Source organism: Lepus europaeus, chromosome 1 (assembly GCF_033115175.1).
Source record: "Lepus europaeus isolate LE1 chromosome 1, mLepTim1.pri, whole genome shotgun sequence".
Classification (NCBI taxonomy): domain Eukaryota; kingdom Metazoa; phylum Chordata; class Mammalia; order Lagomorpha; family Leporidae; genus Lepus; species Lepus europaeus.
Window position 1 is genome coordinate 162,494,019 of NC_084827.1, and position 26,621 is coordinate 162,520,639.

Below are 26,621 nucleotides of genomic sequence, written 5' to 3' on the forward strand. Positions count from 1 at the left end.
AGAGAGGGGAGAGAGAAGAGAGGAGAGAGGGGAGAGGAGAGAGGAGAGAGGGGAGAGAGATAGAGGAGAGAGGGGAGAGGAGAGAGGAGAGAGGAGAGAGGGGAGAGGGGAGAGAGGAGAGGAAGAGACTCCACTGGGCTCTGATGCTAGGACCCCTTAAGGGCAAACGGGGCCCCCAACCACCACCTCCTCTACTCTGCGCTCCTGGAAGAACACCAGGAACAGCAGCAGTAACAACCATGAGCATTTAGTGAGCTCTTAGGAGTACCAGGCACTGTGCAAAGTGCTCTGACGAAATGCACTCATTTGACCTTGCTAGGAAGCAGGGCTTACTCTTATCCCAACTGACAGGGAGGAAACAGAGGCTCAGAGGGGTTGCATCCCTTGCCAAGGCCACACAGCTAGTAAGTGAGCCGGACTCCAGGTGTCTGGCTGCAGACACATTCTCCGCCTCCCAAGCCCTCTCCCAGGCCCTGTGGAGAACCCTTCACCCATCCATCAGTCCACTCATGGCCAGCAGCGCTCAGCCTGGCACAGCAAGGAGCGACAGGAGGTAGAGCGCAGGCCTGCCCTCAGGGAACTTGCACTCCAGCTCGCAGGCCTCTGAGCAAGCAGAAAACACGTGAGACTGGAGAAAGCTGAAGGGTCCCACGCTCTCTGCTGGAGAAGGCCCAGAGAGGTCCCTCAGAGAACTGGACCCATGACTGGGACCCCCACAGCGGCAGAAGGCAAGGACTCCACCCAGGAACTCATGGGACCCTCTCATCGCCAACCAGCTCCTGGGATCTCACCCTCCTGGGCCAGTCCCTCTTGCCTCCCACGCCCAGGCCTGAGCTCCAAGCTTGCAGCCCTAAAAAGGCAGATTACAGAGCCCAGACAAACCCTGAAGGAGGCAGCGCCAGGGCCTGGCTCAGGCCCACCTCCACCCCGCCCCACCCTGGCTCCAGCGGCCACCTCGGGGAGGAAAACCAGGTGGAAAAGAGTAAGAAGAGGGTCAAGGTCACGAAGCTGGGCAAGTCGGGCCTGGGGCACAGCTGCACTGGGGAGTCTCAAGTCTCCTTGGGGTGGGAAAGGGCTTCAGATGGTCTCAGAGAGGGAAGGGTGGGGAGGGTGTGACCTTGCATAATGCAGGGATGCCTGGGGAGGTGGGCACGGCTGCAGGGCTGGCAACCCTGCCACCCCCCACACCCTCGTTCCAGCTGGCTTGCACCCATACCTCTGCGTGCTTAATAGCTCTGGAAAGCTAAGAGCCAGCCAGGAAGCCACGGAGCCAGAGGCCAAGGTGGGGACAAAGTGGAGACCCACTGCCACACCTGCTTCTGATTTGCTTTTCGCAGGGTCCAGGAAAGCTTTCCTGCCTGTCTCCTCCACTCCCTTCCCCCCCGCACACCCCACAGCTGAGCCTCAGTTTCCCCTTCTGGGGTCAAAGAGACTCACAGACCCAGAAATAAGCCAAGAAGCCATGATGGCCTGCAGCAAGGGCCTTTGCTGGCCACCCCAGCTTCTGGCCCACTTCTCTGAGCTCGGCGCACACCCTGTGTCTCTCTTTCCTTCCCCACGCAGCCCCCGACCATCACTGGTCTCCTTCAAACCAGAGAGCAGAGGGGCCTGATTCAGCAGCCTCGTGTAGTCCCAGGCTGCAGACACTGGAAAGGACTTTCCATCCATCAAAGCCAGGACTGCGGGAGGGGCTGCCCTGACCAGACAGGAATGACCCCAGGCTCCTAGCTGTGCCCAGGAGGAAAGGAGTCACAGGACATCTGCAGGGGGAGACTGGCTGGGAGAAGAAGGACAGAGCCCCCAGCCCACTCTGGAAGCCCACCTGGACCTCTCCATCTCGGGAACCCCAGGCCTTTTCTGCAGGTGGATCTGGGAAATCTGTAACCCCACCCCCACCCTGCCTCACCTCTGTCTGCCCCTCTGGAGCCGGACAGGTTGGAGAGGCCAGAAGGGAAGGGCCCTGCTCGTCCCTCCCCACCCCCTGAGAGGCCCCAAGAATACCACCCTGGGCTTGTGCACACCCCATGTTAGTGACACCCCAACAACCCCACCTTACTGACAAACAAGAGCCATGCTTGGTTCTCTGCACCTGGGGGCGTGGCACAGCCCCCTGCCCACCACCTCCTTCTCAGGAGTCCAGATGTGGCAGGGGCTCACACTGTCCAGCGCCGCAGCACTCTTCCCCCACCCCCAGGCTTACACACCGGCCCTGTGTGCCCCACACAGGCTGAGGTCTGCGTGCTCGTGGTACCCCCCACACACACCGTTTCGCAGGGTGCCATGCAGCCCTGTCAGGGCAACCAGCAAGCAAGGGCTGAGTGGGCCATTGAGGCATTGGAAGACTCTCAGACTCTATGGGAGGCACCAGAGACAGTGCAGTGCATGGTGGCGTAGGAACACATGCAAGGGCAAGTGTCGGGGACCCCTGTGAGTCCCGCCCATGCCCACGCCCCGGGGCCAGAGGCCACAGCTTCCTGCTCCCCCATTCCGGTGTCAGAGAATTCCCCGACTCCAAGAATCCCAGGCCCTCAGCATCCCCAGAGACCTTAAGGGTCAGCCCTGGAACCACAGCCCAGCACAGGAATTCTTCCACGCTGCTGTCCAGCCCGTCTGAACTCCCCCTCAAGACGGCAAACTCACCACCTTACAAGGCAGGCTGAGCTGAGCTCCCACCTCTGGGCGTCCCCTTCCTTCAACCCAACAAAAGCCCGTTCTGCCCTCCTCACTCCCTGCTCTCATGTCAGGGGAAGTAAGACACCACAGAAGGGCTCCAGAGTCGAAGCCACCGTCCATCAGTGTCCTGAAGACGGCCCCCAAACAGGAATCTCGAGCTCCTCTGCCCTTAGCCTAGCCCCACCCCAGCCAGTGCTGGACCCGACCACCCCCGTGGGAGATTCTAACAGCAGGGCTTTGAGGGAAGTGAAGTATGTAGAAGTACAGGATGAGAGGGGATTGGCAGGGAGAGCCAGAAGAGTTCAAGGCCAGAGGTTTGCAAGCAGAGGGTCCCAGGTTGCCTGGTCTACCACCCAAGAATTCTCAGCTGCAGATCAAAGTCCTGGCTCCCCAGCCCCTCCTCTCCATGAGCAGCAGAGTCTATGCAAACCCCAAGCTTGGGTCCTGATATCGATTCCAGCTGCAGCTCTCCCACCCGACTCCCCACCCCTCCTCCGTCCCTGGTCAGAGGCGTGGGGGCCCAGGGTCTCTCAGCTGTAGCAAGCCTTGAGGTCCTGGGGGAGGACTGAGGTGGGAGATAACAGGAGTAGCTGCCAGCTGGCCGGGGCAGGAGCCACCGAAGGCCAAGTAGTTGGCACGATGGTTCCCCCCTCCCCACCCCAGGCAGCTTCAGGAAGGGGAAAGAGTGCCCCCCAACACACACCCTCTGCTCTGCCACACGGAAGGGTTAGCTGCCCCCAGCTCCCCCTCCTGTTCCCTCCCTCCTGGCTCCCCAGCCCCCAGTCCCCACCGCAGCAGCAGCACCCACCCTGTCCCCTGCCCTCACCCCATAGCCCAGCCCAAGAGCACAGCAGCCTTTCCTCCATGCCCCCTCAGCCACCCCCTCCCAGTTTCCTCTTCCAGGACAGTGGCCAGCCCAAAGACATCTGGGCAGGCAGTCCTGGCCTGGGGCCTGAATGGGGGCATGGGCTGGGGGGGCAGGCACTGGGGTGAGCTCCGAATGACTCTCCAACTTGGGACAGGGTAGCAGGCGGGCATCAGAGGCAGGGGAGAGAGGAAGGAGAAGGAGGGGGTAGCAGCTGCCCCTGTCTGTTCATTAACCACCTGGATTAGCCATTTCTGCCCAGAGGGGCGAGGAAGGAGCCAGAGCTGCTGGTTGGGGGAGGGCGGCAGGGGGCACTTGTGCCAGGCTGTGCCCATGGGCAAAGGAACATGGACCCCAGGGGAGCAGAGTGGGAAAGCACCTTTAACTCTGGCCCTCCCAGGCCCACTAGACCCACCCCTGCAGCACTAGTCAGTCTTTGGGGAGCAGAGAGAGCCCCAAAGGAGGAGGAAGCTGCCCAAGAGCAGCTCCAGAGAGGGGCAGGGGAGGAAACGGGGAGTGTTCTCAATGTGGTCCTCTCTCCCAGGCCACAGCAGGCAGGGAGTGGAAGAGGCCCCCTAAGCTTCCCCCTCCCTCGTCCGGCGGGCTGGCCTCAGTCCCAAGCAGCCACTGACACCAGCAACCTCCCCAGCAAACACAGCTTGTGACTGGTCGCTGTGTGTCAGCACAGGGACAGCCGCACCCCAGGCATCCCTGCCAGAACCACAGAACAGCGAGGACTGGGGACTGACAGGTCGGTCCTCAGGAGCTTGCCTAACCCAGAGACATGTGACGAGGCGGGGCTGAGTGCACCTGCCCTCACTGACACCCTGATCGGTAGTCTTAACAGCATGGGTATAGTGGCCCAACCGCACCTACACACACACACACTCACTCACTCACTCACTCACTCACCTTTCCGGCACAGGAGTCACTGGCTGGGGTGTGTGTCTGGACCAAGGGGTTCAAAGGACAGGAGCAGTGGGCAGTGGCAGGGGCAGCAGCTATGGCTGGTAAGAAGCTGGTGGTCCAGACGAAAGCAGTGGGTGAGTCTCGTGCCCAGGCAGGGAGCAAGGGGGGAAGCAGAGCTGGTCCCAGGGCCACTGCTGGGAGCAACTGAACAGCGGAGGACGCTGCTGGCCCGGCTCCCTCCTGGCCAGCCAGTGGGGCGGGCAGGCAGGCAGGCGCACCGCCTCCTTCCCGGAGTCAGCCAGCAGCCGCTGCCCCCCCACCCCGCCGGCCGCCGCCTCCTTAACCCCTGCAGCGCCCGCTCCGACAGCCTCCCACCAGACTAGGGCAGGACGCAGGCACCTAGGGCGGCAGCAGCCTGGGAAGTCTGGCCTGCCCCTCCTTCAGCCACTGGCCCAGCCACCTCCCTGGAGACCCGAGGGGAGAGGCCCTAGCAGGGGAAGCAGGCACAAAGGAGACAGGATGCCACAAGGTCCAGGACCGGCAGAGGAAACCTGGCTGCAGAGAAATGGCCAAAGGGCTGCTGGCCAGCACCGATGTGTAGGGTGACGATGGCGATATCAATCATATTAGCATCGGACAGCAGCCCACAACTTTGGGAGGGGATTCTGCATTTTGCTATTTCTAGTACATACTATGAGTGGAAACCAGGAGTGCAGCTTCTGAACCTGTTTGTGTTTATCTGTCGAATGTGGGCTAGCCATCCCTGCTCTCTTCTCTGGGCTAAGTTAGGGCATTCCTGACTCTGTATTCAAAAGTGACTGGAAGTGAACTCTAGTTCATGAAATGCATGTGTCACCCCTCTGTGAAATACAAAAAACAATGAATGAATGATGGACAGACGGGTGATGGATGGATGGATGGATGGATGAATGGATGGATGGATGAATGGATAGATGGATGGATGGATGATGGAGGGATTGGTAGATGGATGGATGATGGATAGATGGATAGATGCATAATGGATGGATGGATGAAGAGGCACTGGGTTTGGAAATGTGACAAAGCAAATATGTAAAAGTGTTCACTATAGAATCTAAGCAGTTTGCCACATAAAATTACTTCAACAACTCTATAGGTATGAACTTTTTTATAATGAAAAACAATGGGGGGAAAAGTGATGAAGAAGGTGTAGAGCACAACATAAATGACAAAGGCAAAGAAGCAGACAGGGTTATTTTTGAAAGTAGAGGGAAAAGTCATTTGCTGCACAGCTCCTAATGCCAGCTGCTTCCAGAATATTCTCTCTCAGTCGTCAGATCACCCTGCTCATGACAGCTGGAGAAGGGGACTTCAGGGCATCAGAGTGACTTGATCTTTCTCTCCCTCTAGCCTCAACTTTGCCTTCCCCCTTTTTACCCCATCATGACCCCGTCCCCCCCATCGGCAGTCAGGGAGCAACCCAACAGCCAATGTCTGTGGCTCCTTCTCCGGCAGCCACTCTTGGTACAGTAGTCTCCTCCTCTGAACACCCATGGCTCATGTCCATCCCCAAGGCCAGGCCAGCACGGATGCTTCCGTAGCTCCCACTTGTTGAGCAGTGAAAGATTCTATCCTTCTTTCTCTGGCCCCTACTGCTCTGTGCAGTGCCCAACACAAACTTAACACATAGTAGATTCTCAATAAATGTGGCCTGAAGAAACGCATCACAGAGAGATGGACGGGTGATTAATAATTGAACAGAGGGCATTTTAAATGCGTAATACTGCACAAGGCTGTACCAAGATAATTACAGACGGATTTTTATCTTGGAAGCCAGTTAATCGCAGGCAGAGGAACCGCCTCTGCTAGGACCCGGGAATCATGCCACTCAGATGCATCAGAACCTCCCCAAGGTCTGTGGCACAACCGGGGGCCCTGAAGAAGCCTTGGGAGGTTGCACTCGCGTCCTCCTCCCCAGCCTGCCTGCTCCAGCACCACCACGAACTCAGCACATCCCAGAAACCACAGCAACAGGAGGCCAAGAAGCCAAAGGACTTCAGAGAAAAAGAGCAGCCCCCTGTTCATTTCCAAGACCCTGGCCCAGGGTCGGTCTCTCTCTCTCTCTCTCTCTCTCTCTCAATCTCTCTCTCTCTCTCTCTCTCTCTCTCTCTCACACACACACACACACACACACGGACTCAGGATTCCCAGGGTTTCCCATCACCCATCCCCGCCTCCCCCCCTACTTCAGCCAGCTCAGACCCCTTCCCCTCCCCCTTCCCTCACACACCCAAGGACAGGCCTGCACATCTGGTTCCAGTTGTGGTTGGTCCATCCAGGGGTAGACCTGGGGCTTTCTCATAAAACTGAGTGAGACCAGCCTTGGAGCCTGGTGGAGTGGGGTGAGGGGGAGGGCAGGCTGCTGAAAGTTGGGGGAGGAGGGAGAGAGGATGACAGCAGGAGCCAGACACGGACCCCAGAAAGCAGGAGTGGATGCCCATATCCCATGACCGAGTGCCTGGTTCAAGTTCCAGCTTCTGATCCAGTTTCCTACTGATGTGCACCCTGGGGGCCGTGGGGATGGCTCAGGTAGCTGGGTCCCTGACACCCCACCCTCATGGGAGACCTGGATGGAATTCCTGGTTCCCCAGATCTGTGTGCATAGGACATTCTCTCTCTCTCTCTCTCTCTCTCATCTCTCTATCTCTATCTCTCTCTCCTTCACTCTCTCTTTTTCTCCCTCCCTTTCTCCTCTCAATGAATTGTTTTACAATGACCCAACAAAGGAGCCAAGCAGTGCCTGGCATCCAGCAGGCACTCAGTGGCCATTGTGAGCTGCAGAGACAGACAGTAGGGAAAGCGGCAGCGAGAGAACAGGACAAAGCGAGGGTCAGAAAGGGATCCTGAAGGAGGAAAGAGACGGAGCTGGGGGTGGCAGGCAGCAGTGCACAGCGACAGAGAGGCCATTGAGGGGAGCGGGGGATGAATCGTGTGTGCAGAGGCCAGGTGCTGAGGTAGGCACTTCCCCTGGCACAGGAGGGGCGTGGCAGGAGCGGGACAAGGGGCACAGAGAACCCGAGAAGAAAGGGTCAGGATGATGGCAAGAGAAAGCTGGGGTCAAGGCTGAAGGTGCAGAATCAACGCTCCCCTCACCCTTCAGTGGCCAGGGAGAGGAAGGGGTGGGCATGAGCCCAGAGAGGCCTGCGTTTGTTCTGTTTCATTTTGATCAGCTTTCTCACCCCAGCCTCAGAGATGGGCTCAGAGCAGCGAAGCAAAATCGCAGAGCAGCTGATGAGACAGAATTTGAATTCAGGGCTTCTACCCGTGTCACACGCCCCACGACGAGGCACTCTGGGCCCCAGTGCTCCCGTGGCAGGGCACCATGGCACAGGCCCCCATGTCCAGGGGCCAGAAGGAAACTCCGGTGGGAGTGGGGGCGGGAAGGGAGCTTGCCAGATCTTCCTCTGATGTGGGAACCGGGGCACAGGGACAGTAACTAAGGAAGTTGCTGGAGTCACCCCTCCCGAGAGTCATTTCCCACACTCTCGGGCTCCAGGGTAAGGGCCACTTGGGCACAGCTCTTGTCCCCTCCCACGAAGCCCCCAGGGAAGGGGCTCTGAGTGCTGCCAGGCCCCACATAGCCAGGGAGCCAGGCCCTGGAGTCTCCCTAGGCAGGGGCAGCGTCTGTGCATTGGAGCCGCACCGGCCGCCTCTGTCCACAGCCCTCTCCCAACGATGCTCCTAGAACCCCACTTGGGAGGACTCCCTCCCATTGCCATCAACCTTGAAATGCAGGCCAGGAGCAGAGCCCTCCCCGCTCGGCACCTGTGCACCCTCTAGCTGCGACTCATCCACGTGCATCCACATCGTCTCCCACTTGACAGAGATGGGCAGGCATCCAGGGCTTTGCTGCACACGCCCCCGGGGAGGCAGAAGTGCTGGGCCGGCCACATTCCGGCTTCCTACTCACATTTGCACCACAGTAGGAGCGCAGAGGAAGCATGGGGCAAACTGCCAAGAGCCCAGCCCCAAGCCACACACCGGCACCCCTCCCTCCTCTGATCCTGCCCCCCCCCTCCTCCAGCACCAAGACCTTCAGAGACTGGGAGTCAGGGCCCCGGTTCCACCCTACGCAGCCACCAATGCCGGGCAACACCGGAGGCCAGTCTCAGTCCCTCTTGGCTTCAGTCCCCTCATCTGCTGGCCTCTAGGGTCCCCTGCAAACACGTTTCTAGGCAGACACTGGTCCTGGGCAGAAGGCGGCTGCTGGTGCTGGTTCATGACGCAAGGGTCCCTCGTGCCCCGACAGGCCCCTCATCCCCCTGACAGGCACGGCCATACTGGGCCACCCCCAGGGCATGCGGAGAAGGGAGTGTGCCCCCGCAGAGACCCCCAGCTGCAGCCTGGACCCTCCCAGGGAGCCCACAACGTCCCCTCCCCGGAACAAGGACGGGCCTCCTGAACCCATGACTCAAAGGGTCCCCCACACCCAGATGAGCTGGACCTCAGGAAGGAGCTGACAGGGCCTGGGATGAAATCCCTGGAGACAAGACGGGGGCTGAGTGTTCCAGCCAGCAAGCTAAGGGGTGTGGAGCCGTGACAACCACCCTGCCTGCTACAGGCTCTGCCCTCTGCCGAGGCTTCTTCAACATACTCACCAGGAACAGACTAAGGCATACGGGGGGGAGGGGCTTACTAAGCACAGGTGGGAAGAGCAAAGATGTTAAACTGAGCTGAAACTCAAAATGGACTTCCAAAACAGAATTAGCAAGAGAGCATTTGTCTTCGGTTAACGTCCGATGGTTCAAAAGTCACAAACATCCTGGAAAGGGTCTAAGACTTAATGACAACAGAAACTCAGTTTACCTGACAGTCAAATGGCTGTCCCCAAAAGCACGGGTACTTTGGGTTGCATCAATAAAGGTATTAAGTCTAAACCAAAGGAGATGAGCGTCCTACCCTACTCCGTGCTTCTCAGACACCAGAGGTGTTGAGTATCCAGAGGAAGAGGGCAGTAGACACCAATAAACATTTGCTGAATAAAAGCATAAGGAACAGTTAAAGAAATTGGGCCCAGGGCCGGCGCTGTGGCATAGTGGGTAAAGCCGCCGCCCGCAGTGCCGGCATCCCATATAGGCGCCAATTCGAGTCTTGGCTGCTCCACTTCCAATTCAGCTCTCTGCTATGGCCTGGGAAGATGGCCCAAGTCCTTGGGCTCCTGTATCCACATGGGAGATCCAGAGGAAGCGCCTAGCTCCTGGCTTCAGATCAGCGCAGCTCCAGCCGTTGCAGCCAATTTGGGAGTGAACCATTGGATGGAAGACCTCTCTCTCTCTCTCTCTCTCTCTGCTTCTCCTCCTCTCTCTGTGTAACTCTGTCAAAATTATTGTTTATTATTATTATGTAAATAAATAAATCTTACCAAAAAAAAGAAATTGGGGCCCATTGTTATTTCAGATGACAAAGTGCACAACAGATACCATCAAAGACGAAAAGTTGTGTTGGGCAAATCAGCAGGGAAAACCACTGCCCACACCCACCCTGTGTCCTCTGTGCCTTCAGCTACGCACACGTGGAAGCCATGCCCATTCCTCCCTGAATGACCCAGAGGAGGAGCAGCAGGTGCAGCTGCTAGGGAAGTGACAGATCCTGACGGCCAGGCCTGTGGGTGCTGACCTGGGAGAGCGTGCTGGCCACACCGCAACAGTGGACCTTTAGCCAGGCCACTGGCAGGCTGGGGCAAAGGGGGAGGTTGGCTGGCATCCGGCTCGCACATGCTGTCCAGGGAAAGCCCTCCTGCTGGCCGGCCAACTGGTCTCCCACTCCCAGGCCTTCCCCCAACACTCTACTCAGGAGCCCTTCTCCAAAGTCCAGAGCTGCCCATTGGCCCAGCCTCAAGCCCGTGCCCCCTCCCCCATCACTGCACTGACTTCATCTTCCTCCTCCTCCTCATTCTGCAGCCCATCTACGTCCCTTGCTCCCTCCCCACTCCCGACCCCTCCCCTTGACCTCTAGCCTCAATCCTCTGCTGTCCCACTCAGGACCTGCTCCTCGTCCTGCGCTCTACGGGTGCTCTCAGGGCTGGAAGGAACTGTCCCACCCCAGGGACAACCAGAGTCCCTCTGCTCCACCTTGAAACTGGGCACCCTCCCTCCCTCCTAGGGGAACGAGAAGCCAGAGACCTGGCACCACCCTAGGAGACCCAGGAGCAGACAGGAGACCCCCAGGACTGGGAGCTGCAAGGACCACCCTCCCCCCAGTGCCTGGCCAGCCCCGTCCTGGCTGAGTGACCTTAGGCAGGTCACTTACCTGCTCTGAGCAGACCTCCCTAAAGGTTAGCTCCCCACCCCCACTCCTCCACAGTCCTAGATGCCGACACCACCCCACCCCAGACTCACAACGGCCCCCTCCCTCCCTCGTAGCTCTCTGATGCTGCTTAACAAACCTGCAAACGCACTGGACCTGTCCAGGCACCAGGCCTCATCCTCAGAGCTGAGCGGGTGTCAGCTGATGACACGCCTCCCAGCGACCCTAGGGTATGGAACACTACCAACTCCATTCTCCAGAAGTTCAAGGACGTTCACTGTGACCCCAGCTCTGCATCTAACTGCAGCACAGGGGACTTCAAAGGCCAGCACCCCGGCTCTCAGTTTCCGGATCCTTCCACACGCCAGGTACTCCGCTGTTGTTGCTCTGGATCGGTTTGTTTTCCAACTGGCCTGCATTCATTCACTCACTCATTCACCCCTTCATTGCACAGGTGCTTTCTTAGTGCCCACGGCGGGACAGGCCCTACGGGGCCTCTGCCCTCAAGCAGCACTTGGTCTAGAAGACGGGAGCACTGAAGAAATGAAAACACAAACAGCATGGAGCGCGCTGAAGGCACAGAGCAGAGGGCCCGCGAAACGAGCCGCTTCCCTCCCAGTAGCTAACACACATGAGCCGCACCCGTACGCGCTGGTCTGTGCACAACCCCTTGACCCCGTCCCCAACCCTGGGAGTTGGTGCTCTGGCACCCCCACCTCGTACAGTTGAGGGAAGTGAAGTCCGACACCGGAAGTGAAGTCAGAGTCCCCTGCCCCAAGTCAACAGCACGGCAGCCACTAGGCCGTGGTGGCTGGACTGGTCCCTCGAATTTGCTCTCTTAACCACTGGGCTGTACCATCCCTCAGAGCTTCAGGGAGGGCTCATTAAGACGCACACACAGGGGCTGGTGTGGTGGCATATCAGGTAAAGCCGCCACCTGAAACCAGCATTCCATACGGGTACCGGTTCCTGCCCCAGCTGCTCCACTTCTGCTCCCTGCTAATGGCCTGGGGAAAGCAGCAGACGGCCCATGTGCTTGGGCCCCTGCCACCCACGTCAAAGACGTCGAGGAAGCTCCTGGCTCCTGGCTTTGGCCTGGCCCAGTCTCAGCCATTGTGGCCACTTGGGGAGCGACCAACAGATGGAAGATTTCTCTCTGTCTCTCCCTCTCTCTCTCTTTAACTCTGCCTTTCAAATTAATACATTATTTAAAAAAAAGAAAACAAAAGGATGCACACACATCCACACGCCGCAGCAGCCTGCCCTGCACAGAAGGAAGCAGCCCACCTTGGGCGTGCCCTGGACCCCAGGATGCACCAACACCGTGGTCTCCAGTCTCCAGACCCACTGGCAAGCTCTCCCCCTTGGATGACCGGAGCTCCTCTTCAGCCACTTGACCTTGGCACTGGTGGACTTCAAAGTGGAGGGGGCGGTGCTGTCCGGAAAGACAGTAGTGGGGTTGGTGGCCACCCCTCCACACGGTGCCTGGGGGCAACACCGGCCTCTTTCCCAAAGTCACCCAACTGGGGCTCACAAAATGCAGAAGAGAAAGCAGAGGTGATCCACCCAACCCTCTCCCCGTAGGGAGGTAGAAAAGGGGCCCCCGGAGGCCAAGCATGGGGTCCCAGTGTCACCAGAGGGAAGAAGTCCAGGGCATCAGGCCTGGAAGCAGGTCTCCAGTGCTCAAGCCCCTGCACCACAGCAGCGCCCAGGAGAGGAGGCACTGGCCTGGCCCATCTGGAGATGGTAGCAGGAGTGTCGCCTGCCTTCCTCACGTCCGGGAGGAGGGACAGAGGGGCCCTGGGTGGGGAGGGTCCCATAGGGCCTGTGAGAAGGACACAGTCACAGTCCTGTCTTCCACACAGTGACCAGAGCAAAGGCAGGGGCTAACAGGTGGGCAGAGTCAGGGGCAACAGCTGGAGCCCCTCTCCGGGGGGCCTGCTCAGCAGGGCCCCTTGGGTGATTGTTTTCTTAGAACATGGTGTTCAGGCTAGGAGTCGCCTGGCTCGGGCAACTCTCCCTGGCGCAACTCCAGCTGCCTGTTTAATAATGTACAGCCAATCGTCCATTAACTGCAGATTTAAAAAAAATAATAATAAAAGTCAGTGGTTGTTTTTGTTGTTGTTTTTTTTTTTTCTTTTCCTTCCGGGTAATTGGTGGTGCTGGTTGTGAAAAACAAGTCTTGCCTGGCTGGCACCCAGGGCGACCACAGCCTGCCCCGGCATCCTGGCACATTCCACCTGCCTGGGCCCGCCCTCTTTCCCTCTCACTGCGCCCGGCGCCGCTGCGCCCGCTTCCACCTCCACACTCCTGGCGACACCCTCGATCTGCTGCCCCCCGGGGCAGAGGATGTGGGATGTGCTGGCAGGGGCCGTTCAGCTCCCAGCAGGGCCAGGGCTCCGTGGGAATTCGCTCCATGGCTGTCGGGCCAGAGCCAGAGCAGACGGCGGGAGCTGGCACAGCCCAACATGGTGCGAGCAGCAAAGCCAAGGGCCAGGTGGTCGGCTCCAGTGGCTTGGGCTGGGTGAGGGAGCCAGGCCAGTGGGTCCTGTCCCACCTTGAATTCTTTTCCTGGGCTTCAGCTCCAAGGCTGGAGACGCACGAGACTGCAGCTAGAATGGGGAGGGGTGGGAGGGGATAACACAGCTCTAAGACAGGAAGATGCCGGGCTGCCTGCAGCAGCGGACCTGGACAAGGACACCTGCCACACTCTCCCTGCCTCTCCAGCCTAGCAAGGCCCCACCACCCCAGGAAGAGAGTGCAAGGTGACGCCAGAGCTGCCAGGAGCTGGTGACCCTGGGCCAGCCTCACGCCCTCTCCCGGCCTCCATCTCATCACTGTGCCGTGAGTGAAGTGAGCTGGAGCCCCCTGGTCCCACCCAGGGATCCCTGCCAGGAAGGGATGCCAAGGCCAGGTGCAGGGCAGCCAGAGGGTCCTCATGGCGATGAGGAGGAAGAGGAGGCTGGTAGTGATGATGACAGTGCTGTCATCCTTGGGAGACCAGGCACTGCATTTTCTTTCTCCCAACAATTCTAGTGAGCATTGTTGCTATCACCGTGGAGGCCCCTGACCCTCAGAGAGATTAAGCCATTTGTCCCAAGTCACAGAGGGTGAGTAACAGAGGCAGGACTCGGAGCCAGGGCTATTTACCAGGATTCTCAAGACACTGCAGTCACAGGGAGTAGCCCAGACTCGGCAGCCCCTGCCACCTGACAGGACCCTGTGCCTGCCGTCCCCTCCTCCCGTCATCCAACCTCCAACTCCCCTTCACACCCTGCTGGGGCCCTGCTCCCAAAGCCCTCTGCGGGGAACACACAGATGCACTAGCACGCTTCTCACACACACATACTCGGGCCTGCAGGCACGCACAGGCACTCACACACGCAACCCACACTCTCAAACTCAGGCTCACACACACAGGCACAGACATACACACACACATGCACACACACGCCTATGCATGCACACAGGCCCCGGATGGCCACACTCTGCTGACGCTTGGCCCACACACGCGTGTATACCTTCACACACACAGATCCATGCACAAACTCACTCCCCTGCATGTGCACCAGGCACAGACACATTGGAAGCAGCACCCATGGGCAGCTGCGTGCAGGCACCCATGGGCTGTGCAGGCAGGCAGAGCTGGACAGGTGTCGGCCACGGCCCTTAAGGGTTACTCCAAGGCGAGAATGCTGCAGCTAATAATACCACGGCGCATTCCTGGCCCCAGATAAGCGGCCCCAAGCATCCTCGGCACGTTTCAGCCTCGGGGTCTCAGCCCTGTGGATTCCACCCACCCGCAGCGCCAGCCTGGAGGAGCCGCAGGGGCCGGCGCCGCCAACACAGACGCCTTGGCCAAGGCCCGGCCACTCTCCCTGCTAATCAGCTTGACTCCTCCCTCTCCAGGGCCCCTGGAGCCCCCTGCAGGCCTCAGTTTCCCCTCAGAGATACCCCACACAGGGAAGGAGAGAGGAGGCTGTTGTATCTGCCCTGAGAGTGGCTGAATTACAAGCAGTCCTTCCCCACATCCACCTCCAGCCCCCAGTGTTCATTGCCAGGGCAGAGCCAGGGCTGGCGAGGAGGCCAGGGAGCCCCTCCCATGGGGGTGGGGGCTGGCCCCTTACTGCTTGGTCTCCTCACCACAGCCTGCTCATATCACCTACCATGGCCAGTGACAGCAAAGGGAGCTGAGGCTCCCTGGGCTGGCACAGCGAGGAAGGAAGAGACCCAGATCCTGAACCCAGGTCCTCCGACTCCTAAGCCAGGGCTAGTGCCCCGACCTGGGCCTGTCCTCCTCCGAGTGCGCCCTGCCACGCAGAGATCAAGGGCAGCGCCCCCTGGGTGCACGGGCTCAGGATTCCCACTCTCAGTAACACACAGCGTCAGCTGTTGGGGAGGGTGTGTCTGGGGCACCCCTGGGCCACTGGAGAGGAGGAGGTGAGCCCCCAAGTCCTGAAGTGGCGAGGGCTCTGGGGGACATGTGAGAGCTATAAAGACAGACAGAGGCACTCCCCACCCATGGGCTCAGGAGGGAGGGACTCTGGATTTTTGGGCTGGGACACAGATGCTGAGATGTGATGGCAGGGACAGAGAAAGACACAGCCCTCAAGGCAGGGAGGACATCTGTGACACCTAACAGAAGGAAGGCAGTGGCGGGAGACGTGGCAGCCGGATGTCGCGTGGGTTTTGGTGAATCCAGGCAGCAGCCCTCACTTAGGTCTCTTTCTCCCCCTGTAGCATTGTTCTAGGCCACAGCTCCAAAGTCTGCATGTGTGTACACACACGCACAGGCACAGAGACACACACTCACACAGACATGGAGACACACACACACAGGTACATGCACATACACAATGCAAAGGCCCAGAGACACACACACACAATGCAGAGGCACAGACACACACACAGAGGTATGAAGACACACATACACACACAAAAAAAATTCATAGGCACAGACACATACACAAAGACACACACACAATGCATAGGCACACACACATGCACACTCAAACACACAGACACACACACAACACACAGGCTCACGGACCCACATCCATAGGCACGCAGAGACACATACGCAACCACGAGAATACATGCACAGGCACTCAGGCACACACACAATGCACAAGCAGGCATACAGACACATGTGCACACACAGGCACACACAAGGCAAGCACACGTGCACGAGTCCTTCCCAGCAGGCAGCGCAGTCGATGGGGTCCAGAGCCGTGCTGAGTGTTTCTCAGACAAGGACACTGTGACCCAGAGAAGGGCTGTGGCTTCCCCAAAGGTGCAAAGGATCTCCGGGCTAGGGACAGAGACCACCCCCCCACCCCCCCGCACTGGGTTTCCCAGCCATGGCAGCCAGCAGGACTAAGGGGAAAGGATAGAACCGGGGCCAGCGCGGGGACTCAGGGGCGTGACTTTCCCAGCCCCACGGAGCCAGGGAAGGGCAGAGCAGCCACGCAGGATCACAGAGGGCAGGGCCTTGGCTGGCAATGAAAGCAAGGCGCACAGGGGCCGGGGCGCGGGGGCCATGGTGGGCACACAGCTGAAAGAGGGGGTGTGTTCCCACGCCACCGCCTCCCGAGCAGCCCGAGCCTGCCGGCTAGCAGAGTGACCCCACGCCGGCCGTGCTGCCGCTGGCCCTGCTCTGAGCAAGCCGGCCGCCTTACATGGACATCTCAGGGACACCATATTTATCGGATGAGGCATCCAGGGAGAGAGCCCAGGGAGCGTCCCCCTCCCTGCTGACTTCACCCCAAGGTGCCGCTCTCCTCCCACTGTCCCTCTGCTGGAACCAGCAGGCCAAGGCCAGCGGCGGGAGGCTGGGGAAGCAGAGGGGGCCAGCCACTGGGCTCCTGAGATCACTGGTTGGGAGCCTGGAGGGAGTGGGGGAGGAGAAGCATAGAAACTGTAACGTCAGGACCCACCGGAAAAAGGGGCCACCCAGCCCCACACATGGCTGAAGAAAGGCAGGCCCGAGTCGGAGGGTGCAATTCTCAGGCACGCAGGGGGCCCGAGCAGGGCACGAGCTCCAAGTGCAGGGGCCTGATCAGGCCTCCATCGGTGGAGGTCACCAGGGAAAACCAAACACAGAGCAGCGGCCAATCCTGAGAAACTACTGCGAATTATGCTAACTGGATAACGATAACGGTTCTAGGGCAATGTCAAAGAGTCCTTATCTGTAACGCTAGGCTCAGGGGTATTTGAAGTGAAATGATATCATGTCTGGGAGTTGCTTTAAAAACACTCCAGTAAAAACCAAAAAAAAAAAAAAAAATTTAAAAAGAGAGTGAGGGGAACAGACAAAACCAAAACAGCAAACGACGAAGATTCCTGCCACCCTCACTGCTTCTGAGGCTTCCCGTCTCCGTAACAAGGCACTGACACACGCAAAATCAACAGCGAGGGGGAAAGGGTCGCCTGGCCCCAGGTGTCCCCAGGTGTGACCGTCAAAATCGATGTAGGGACAACGTGGCTCAGCAATTTTAATTTTGATACGTTTAGAAAAAATGTAAGTATACCATCGTAGACCACGCCCAGAAATTCTCTCAGAATGCATGAAAGGTTAAAAAAGAGAATCCTGTTTTTTAAGGAACCCAAGAAGCGTGCGGGTTGCTGCACCTGAGGCATCGCTCGCACGGGCTGGGCCGCGCCAGCAGGGACTGGTCGGCCGGGACGGACAGTGCGCTGGGAGAGGACCCCCTGCGACACTGCTGTCTGTTGAGGACGCCTCTGCTCTGGCTCTTTACTCCCATTATCTCCCGTCCCCAGGCGGCCCAAGGTAGACACCACCGTGCCCATTTTACAGATGGGGAAAGTGTGATCAGGAAAGGATCTTCCAAGGCCTCCAGGGCAGTGGGAGCCAGAGCCAGGACCCGAACCTGCATCTCTCTAGCACCCAAGCCTGTGCCTACTGGGCCTCACAAGCAGACACGCATCAGCATTACAACAGGAGAGCAAAGCAATGAGGGAGCTGGAAGGGAAGACGTGGCCTGTGGGAGGGACAGGCGGCTGTCACGCAGAACGGAATGGAAAACAGCAGCAGGTTGGCTGGAGGTTAGCCTGGAGGGGAACTGGAAGGTAGAAACAGGAGGTGAGTCTTGATCAGAATGGCACACCACACATGGGAGCTTCCGGGCTGGAATCGCGCCAGCTCCAGGCAGGAACGCCCGCTCAAAGCCCAGGCTGGGAGTCAATTGTACTCGATGAATAAAAATGGGGAAACTGAGGTTAATTCTCCAGCTGTGAAACTCCCAGGGGAACAGCAATGACGGGACCCATCCATGGTCCATGAACAGCCTGCGACAGGCCTGGGGACAGAGCCCGGTGAGACGCTGCCTGCTGTCCAGGCCCCCAGCTTCCCGGCAGTAGGAAATGAGGACTGAACGATGCAGCTCATGGCCTCCGGCCACACTGTCTACACCCCGGAGGTCTCTGGCCTTTGCGGCAGCCAAGATGCCCAGGGAGCCCAGCCCTAAGCATCTTGCCTCCCATTCTTGCAGCTCCTGGCAGGGCTGGGGTCCAGTATCCTGGCTTGCTAGAGAGGGAGCCAGGAAATCAGCAGCCCAGGGGTCCCGGCTCCTCCCAAGGGTCAGCTGTGTGACAGAGGACAAGCAGCCTGACCTCTCTGAGCCTCATTCACAGTCACAGCACCCCCTGGTGTCTAACTGCCATCCTAACGACACCGACACCTGCCCCTATCGTTCCCATTATCGTCCTTATCAGGAACTTGCCCATCCCAGATCCACACCTGGGGGCCCTGGGGCTTCCCAGGTTGTGATGAGACTGGGCCACCAAGAGAAGTGGAAGTGGTGTGGTGGGCAGCAGCCTGCAGGACATGGGAGGCCACCCGACGCCTCCGAGTAGCAGGAGGGTGAGAGGGGCCAGGAATGCAGGGGTGGGGGAGGGGAGATGCCGCGCCGCTGAGGTCAGGCCCTATTCAGAGAGCTGGCAGAGTGTTTATCATCATCCTCACGTGGGGAGGAGGGGGCGTGGGGAGAGGTAGGGGGGGAGGAGTGGCAGCTGCCCAGGGCGGGGGAGGGGCTCTCCACAGGGCCACCCTGCACAGGGGCCTGGGAGACCCCATCAGCGCCTCCTGAACTCCCTAGTGAGCTGGGGCAGGAGTGCCAACTGGGGTGCAAGCTGGGGAGGGAGGGCAAGAAGAGGTGTGCAGCAGGGGTTGGGGAGAGGGGCGGTGCAGGGCATGCTGGGACTGCAGCCCCACCCCTACCCCCAGCCAGCTGGGGGTTCCGCTCCTCACCTGATGCACGCGGCAAGGGGGCAGGGTAGCCACAGCCCTCTCCTGGCAACAGAGCTCCAGGAAAGGGGTCCCAGCTGCCCCCTCGGCCCTCGGGGCCCCTCCACCACCACAAGGCACCTACTTAACCCCAAGCCAGGCCTCTGTGGCTGCAACTTGGCTCCTCCTCAAAGGCCAAGAAAGTCACCTGAGTGCCCACTGCCTGCCTGGGTCCCACTCCCCTACGGAAGCTCCACCCACCCTGGGCTTCCCTTTCCCCTCAAGGACAGAAGGGGGACAGCCGGCACACAGGGAGGGAGGGGGGGGCTCCAAGGGCCTACCAGCAGGGGACGTCCTTGGCTACATCTAGGGTTCCCGGCTTAACTCCCACATCCCAGTGAGCCAGGCCTTTCTCCCTCCACCCCTCCTCCCCAGCCACCCAAGAGGCTTCAGGGAACTCTGCCCTGGGAGGGAGCTTTGCTCAGCCACTATGGGCCCCTTGCTGCCTCCACTCCCAGGAGGTGCCCTCCATCCCCAGGCATTTCCCACGGCCACCTCACTCACACACTCACAAACACACCCACACGCTCACATTCTCACATGCAATCACACGCACTCACAAGTACAATCACACACACTCACATATTCACTCACTCAGTCACACACTCACACACTTACACATGCATGTACTGACACACACTCAGACCCACACTCTCACACATACATACTCGTGCACTCACACAGACATGCGCTCACATGCAATCACACACACTCACACATACAATCACACACATTCACATATTCACTCATTCACACACACTCACACACACATGCATGTACTGACACACACTCAGACCCACACTCTCACACATACATACTCGTGCACTCACACACACTCACACTAACATGCACTCACATGCAATCACACGCACTCACATGTACAGTCACACACATTCACATATTCACTCACTCAGTCACACACTCACACACTTACACATGCATGTACTGACACACACTCAGACCCACACTCTCACACATACATACTCGTGCACTCACACACACTCACATTAACATGCACTCACATGCAATCACACACACTCACACGTACAATCACACACATTCACATATTCACTCACTCACAGTCACACACTCACACACTTACACATGCATGTACTGACACACACTCAGACCCACACTTTCACACATACATACTCGTGCACTCACACACACTCACATGCAATCACATATATATATATATTCATATCCATACTCATACGCATACACACACACTCACACATATGCATGCACTCACTCAAACACATACACACTCATATACACACTCACATACACACTCATGCCCACACTCACACATGCACTCACTCATTCACATATATATACTCACACATACAGGCTCACATACACTTTCACACACGAACGTGCACTTATACACACTCACTAACATGCACTCACACACATATGCATGCACTCACACATACACTCTCACACGCATGCATGTATTGACACGCTCATACACACACACATGCTCTCACACACATACACACATACTCACACACTCTCAGACTCATGTATTCTGGCCTTTCTGATCACCCTGTCCCAAAGTGACCAGACCAGAGAGGAATTGCTGCTGCTGCTGATGGCAGAAGGGAAGGGCCCCCGTGTGTCCCAGAGGAGCTGGAGTGTCCCCTGCGAGTCCTGGGAGAACCTGAGGCCAAGCAGACAGACATGCCTTGCCACGCCCCCACCAACCCACAACAACACTGACCCCCCCATTTTAACAGGGACAGGAGAGGCCTGCCCAGACGCTCACGGGGCCAGGAACCAAAGGTCGGATCTGGAAAAGGAAGAGGCCTGAGCCAGAATTCCATGCTGCCACCCGAATCAGCACTGAGGGACCCCGCACTCAGCCACTCCCCACATGCCCCCACGTGAAACGGCTGCCCTGCTTCCTATACAACACTGCGGGGGACAGCATGTCCCCGGGCAAAGTCACAGCCCCGGGCTGATTCAAACCCCAGGTATCAGGGGTGGGGGGTGCTCAGAACTACAATCAGAGACCTGAGGTAAAGGGAGCCTGCAGGTACACCTACCCCAGCAGTCCAAGGCCTGGATGGGAAGAAACTCTGCTTCCAGAACTGACAGCCTCAGCCGCTGCCTGAGTTCCCCACCTGCCCTACACATCCCACACTTGCCAGCCCCCATGACCATGCGAGTGGGAGAAACCTCGTGGGGTGAGCACTTGGCCTAGCAGTTAACACGCTGTTGGGATGCCCATGTTCCATACCAGAGCGCCTGGCTTCAAGTCCTGGCTCTGCTCCCCATCCCAGCTTCCTGCACAGGTGCACCTAGGAGGCAGCAGGGGACAGCCCAAGTACTTGGGTCCCTGTCACCCATGTGGGAGATCCTGAATTCTGGCTCCTGACATCAGCCTGATCCAGCCTCAGCTGTTGTGGTCACTTGGGGAATGAATCAGACAATAGGAGATCTCTCTCTTCCTCCCCGGACTCCCACCACTCGCGTCTCATGTAAACATTTCAATCAATAATAGATACACACACACACACACGCATACCATTGGTTCTGCCTCCCTGACAAACCCTGGCTGACATAGCAAGTAATTAAGAAAAGTGAGACAGCAACAGTCACACCAGCTCCAGGAGCTCCCACTGGCCACAGCTCAGTTAATTTGATTAGAGGAATATCATGGTCATATTGGACTATAGCCTATAAATAAAATAGACGCCTAGGTGTCAGTGCTGACCTGAACAAAATCCTGAGAGATAAGGGACAGATCTTTACCACAGAACCCCAATTAATACAGGCAGAAGGAGGGATGGAAAATAGAAAACCAGGCCAACCCGAATGGAGGGACCGTCTGTACAGCAACTGACCGGCCCTGTCCCAAGAGTCCGAGTCCTGGGAAACAATGGATGAGGAGCTGTCCTGACTGGAGGTGACGAGAGCGACCCACTGACAACGTGCCAGATCCCAAGTCAGAACAGGTGCGGGGGAGCAAACTGGCCCGATGCTGCCACGACCCGTGGGTCAGCTGATAGCATCAGATTGGTGTCTGGCTCCTGTGCAGTGGCCACGCAGATGTCAGCATTAGCAGAAGCTCAGTCAAGGACCCGTGGAAACTCCCCGTACCATTCTCTCAGTCTAACACCATCACAAAATAAAAAACATGAAACCAAGCGAAATGTGGGCTCCCGAGAAGGGCACAGCTAAGGGTCAGAATGACAGCCAGGGGAAAGAATCGAGTCCTTTCGAGGGGACAGAGGTTCAACCCGGGAAAGTCCTGGACTCCCCAGGGAATCAGAGCTGCGATGACCAGACAGAGGGCAGAGGGGTAAGAATACACAGCACCCTGGGAGTGTGCAAATGGACCTGCGCCAGGAACGGGGGACCCAGGGTCACCACCTGGAGACAGCCAGACTCAGTACCTGGCACTAACAACCACGGCGCCACCACCCTAACCATGGCTGCCACAATCGGCGGCTGCCATGCACCCAATGCTGACAAGCCCTCTCTGAGCTGTCCGGCTACCCGAATCTTCCCCAAAACATGCAAGTGGGAATAAGGACCCCCGGGCACACCAGAAGAGGGTCCAAGGCCACTCTGCTGTATGCAGGGCAGGCAGGAAACAAATGAGCTCTGACTCCCTAGCCCCCAGACCTTAGAAGAGACCTCAACTGTCTCCAGTCCTCACGAAACAAGATGGCTGCTGAGAGCTCACCACCTCACAAGACAGTCCAGTCCAGTGGGGACCGTTCTGTCTCCCCTGGCGGCTGTGGAGGCCCCAGTAAAGCAGAATGTGGCCAGTCAGCCCGTGCTCACTTCCTCCACTCACAGCCTTTGCCCTGAGACTCCACACAGAGTGGTGATGACAGTAATTGCTGGTGTTTATGTAAGCACTTTGTATGCGTTCATTTAATTCTTGCAATAATCTACAAGGCACAGGCGATTCTGGTGGCTTTTACTCAAGTCACAAAGAGGCTGAGCGTCAGAGAAGAGCTGGGGGTTGGCTTGGACCCTCTCCTCTGGGCCCTCACTGAGCCTGGCTCCCACGCCAGCCCCGGTTCCACCGCCTCACTGGCCGCCCACCACACTGCTCAGCCATCCGAACCCACTTCCTCCTCTGTGCCTCAGCCAGCATCCTCAAACCTAGCTTTTTAAAGATGCTGTTGGGGAGAGCAGATTAAATGGGTCCCAGCTGTGCAAGATGGGGTGGGTGGGGTCCTCGGGAAGGTGTATGCTGATGGTGGCATCCCCCTCCCCTGCCCCACCACCAGGGGGAGTGGCCCTGTGCAGGTGACAGCCCGCTTAGCAGAGGTGACCTTCCTCCCCGCTTCCTAGAACAGAACCTGGTTTGAACCCAGACACCTCGGGATACCCTCGCTTGGGTGCCCCGGGCCAGCGCCAGTGGAAACAGGCCAGGGGGTTAATCTGTGACTCACCGTGTGCCCCGGGACACACACCGCTCTCCTCCTAATGGCCCCCCGCTAACATCCCACCCCACCTGCCCACTGCAGGAGACAACCGGCCAAGTCACTCATCAGCCAGGGGCCAGAACCACACACACCCCCCTCCCCCGAACCCAAGGGAGGGAGGAGGGAGGAGGCCGGCAGTGGCTCCAGGCAGAGGAGTGGGGGGGAAGGGGTGGCGGGGTGGGGGAGGAGGGAGGAGGGAGGAGGACCCAGGGCCAGCAGTGGTTCCAGACAGAGGAGTGCGGGGGGGGGTGGCCAGGGGGGTGAGGGACGGAGGATGGCCCAGGGTCACTCTGGGGAGCTGCTTCCTGGCAGATTTCTGGGGTGTTTACGGCTTGTGATTTGTGGAGCGCTTCGTTTTATTGTCCTAGGACCTCAGAGTACCAGAATCAGGGTTATGTATTGAGCAAGAGCCTACCACATTCCAAGAGTCTACCTACACTTTCTCCAAGCCACACGCCAACCTCGCAAGGACAGCAAGGCACCAGCGAGCTGTCCAGGCCACTGTTTCTATGCTGACAAGAAAACCAGACACGCCAAGGCTCGTATAGACGGCAGAGTAGGGAGCCACTCGAGCCCCAGACCCACGAGGTCCAGCTCCACCGGGCCACCTCCCGCCCTGTCTACTCCAGGAACAGCTAAGGCTAAGTCTGGGGCTGCCCCTCCTGGTTGCCAGGCCCACACCACCAGCAGGCACTGCAGACCCTCCCACCCCCCATACACACACACACACACACACACCACTGCCCAAGCTAAAATCCAAAAGTGGCCCGGACCAGGCTTCCCCTCCCTCCCACCCCGCCCCTCAGGCCTCTAAACGTGCGCTATTGGCCTCCCCGACCAGGGTCCCCCCCACACCCACAGCAGACAGCCCTCACCAGCACCACCCACGCGTGCTGGGCCTCGGCTGGCCTCTCTGCCTTCCGGCCCATCTCACTGCACAGCCTGTTCCACCAGGACTCCAGGAGTTGCCTCTCCTTCCCCATCGGCTCCAGAGCCCCGTGGCCGAGGGCCCTGCATCTGCTCTGGGTCCCAGCCCACCCACGTCCGCGGGGCTCCTGCAAGCTCTCTGCAGCAGACACCCCACGCCGCACTTCCATAGCACCAGAGTCAGAAACACGGGAAAACACGGGAGCCACATTCCGGGAAACTGAGAAGCCAGTCACGGCTCAGTGTCACTCCCTCCCCCACCCCCCACCTTTCTCCTCCCTGCCCAGGGTGGGGGGCAGGAACCCCAGGACCCTTGTCCTACACTCGACTACTTCAGAGAGAACTGGTGGAAAATGAGGTGGAGATGGCAGAGTTACAAGTTCTAGCAACTTCTTTATAAAGCAGGGAGGGAGTGGCCTCCCACCAAAGGCCCACCTCACCCTGGATCCCCACCCCTACCCAGGCATAGCAGAGGCCAGAGGAAGTGGGGGGGGGGGTGTCTCCAGGGGCAAACCCATGTGGCTCAGGGGCTGTCAGAGAACCCAGCACCAGACTCAACGGAAGGCCGGCAAAAATGCAGATCCCTGGGCCCAAGGCAGCCAAGTTGAGGAAGCAGGAGAATCACCAGGCGACCACAGGCCCACGGACACAGCCCATTACTACTGATCTCAGGGGAATCAGGAATAGCGTGAACAACTGTTTGCCAGTAAATTCCGGCACTAAAACGAGATGGACGCGTTTCTTAGACACGAATGGCCAAAACTGATGCTGGGAGCAGCAGAACATCGGAATGAGAGCTGTCATCAACCACGAGACTGGACTGAAGATGGAGGAAGCAGCCACGGAGAAAGGCCAGGCCCACGCGGCCTCACGGGGAAACTGAACCAGTTCACGACTCAACATCACTTCTTCACAGGCTCTCCCCGAAAGGAGACAGGGCACCGATTCATTGTGTGAGGCCAAGCCGGGCCGGACAATGCAAAGAAAGAAAGCTGCACACCAACATCACTTACAAACAGAGATGTAGGATCCCCCACCCCAGAACACTAGCAACGTGAATCCAGAAACATTTCATAATAAGAATGACACACTGGGGCTGGCGCCATGGCTCACTTGGTTAATTCACTGCCTGCGGCGCCGGCATCCCATATGGGTGCTGGGTTCTAGTCCCGGTTGCTCCTCTTCCAGTCCAGCTCTCTGCTGTGGCCTGGGAGGGCAGTGGAGGATGGCCCAAGTGCTTGGGCCCCTGCAGCCACATGGGAGACCAGGAGGAAGCACCTGGCTCCTGGCTTTGGATCGGCGCAGCGCCAGCCATAGCAGCCATTTGGGGAGAGAACCAACGGAAGGAAGACCTTTCTCTCTGTCTCTCTCTTTCACTGTCTATAACTCTGCCAAATAAAATAATCATAATAATAATAATTACACACCATGACCACATGGGACTTTATCCCAGGAAGGCAAGGTGGTTTGAACAACTGAAAAGCAGCCAATGCCATATACCATATCCACAGAATTTTTTTTAAATCACACGATCATTTTAAAAACATTTGACAAACAGTACTTCATGATTTTTAAAAACACTCAACATAGGGCTGGTGCTGTGGCATAGCTGGTAAAGACACTACCTGTGGTACTGGCATCTCATATGGGCGCTGGTTTGTGTCCCGGCTGCTCCACTTCTAATGCAGCTCCTTGGTAATATGCCTGGGAAAGCAGCAGCAGACGGCCCAAGTGCTCGGGAGAACTGGACAAAGCTCCTGGCTCAGCACTGGCCATCACGGCCATCTGAGAAGTGCACCAGTGGATGGAAGATCTTTCCCTCTGTGTGTGTCTTGCCCTCTCTCTCTGTAACTCTGACTTAAAAAAATATATTCAACGTGGGGCCGGCAATGTGGTGCAGCAGATCAGGTCACTGCTCAATACGTGGGCATCCCCTAACCGGAGCACCAAAGTGAGTCCTGGATGCTCTGCCCTGATCCACCTTCCTGCTACCGAGTCTGAGAAAGCAGTGGAAGACGGTCCATGCACTTGGGCCTCTGCCACCCATGTGGGAGACTGGGATGGAGTTTCGGGCTCCTGGTTTCAGCCTGGTCCACCCCCAGCCATTGCAATCATTTGGAGAATGAACCAGCAGAGGGAAGATCTCTATCTTTCTATCTCTCTCTCTGTTAACTCTGCCTTTGAAGTCACTAAATATATCTTTAACAAA

General features: G+C 58.1%; 1 protein-coding gene across 7 annotated transcripts in view; it reads right to left on the reverse strand.

The window, feature by feature from the left end:
- TNS1 (tensin 1) overlaps positions 1-26,621 on the reverse strand; it is a 191,253-nt gene that overhangs the window by 123,953 nt on the left and 40,679 nt on the right. The window contains exon 1 of one of the 7 annotated variants that reach the window (XM_062191545.1): positions 4,451-4,662. The exons of the other annotated variants lie outside the window; for them this stretch is intronic. The gene's annotated coding sequence lies outside the window, so the exon portion shown is untranslated. Of the gene's footprint in view, positions 1-4,450; positions 4,663-26,621 lie in introns of those variants that run through there. 7 annotated transcript variants of the gene reach the window in all.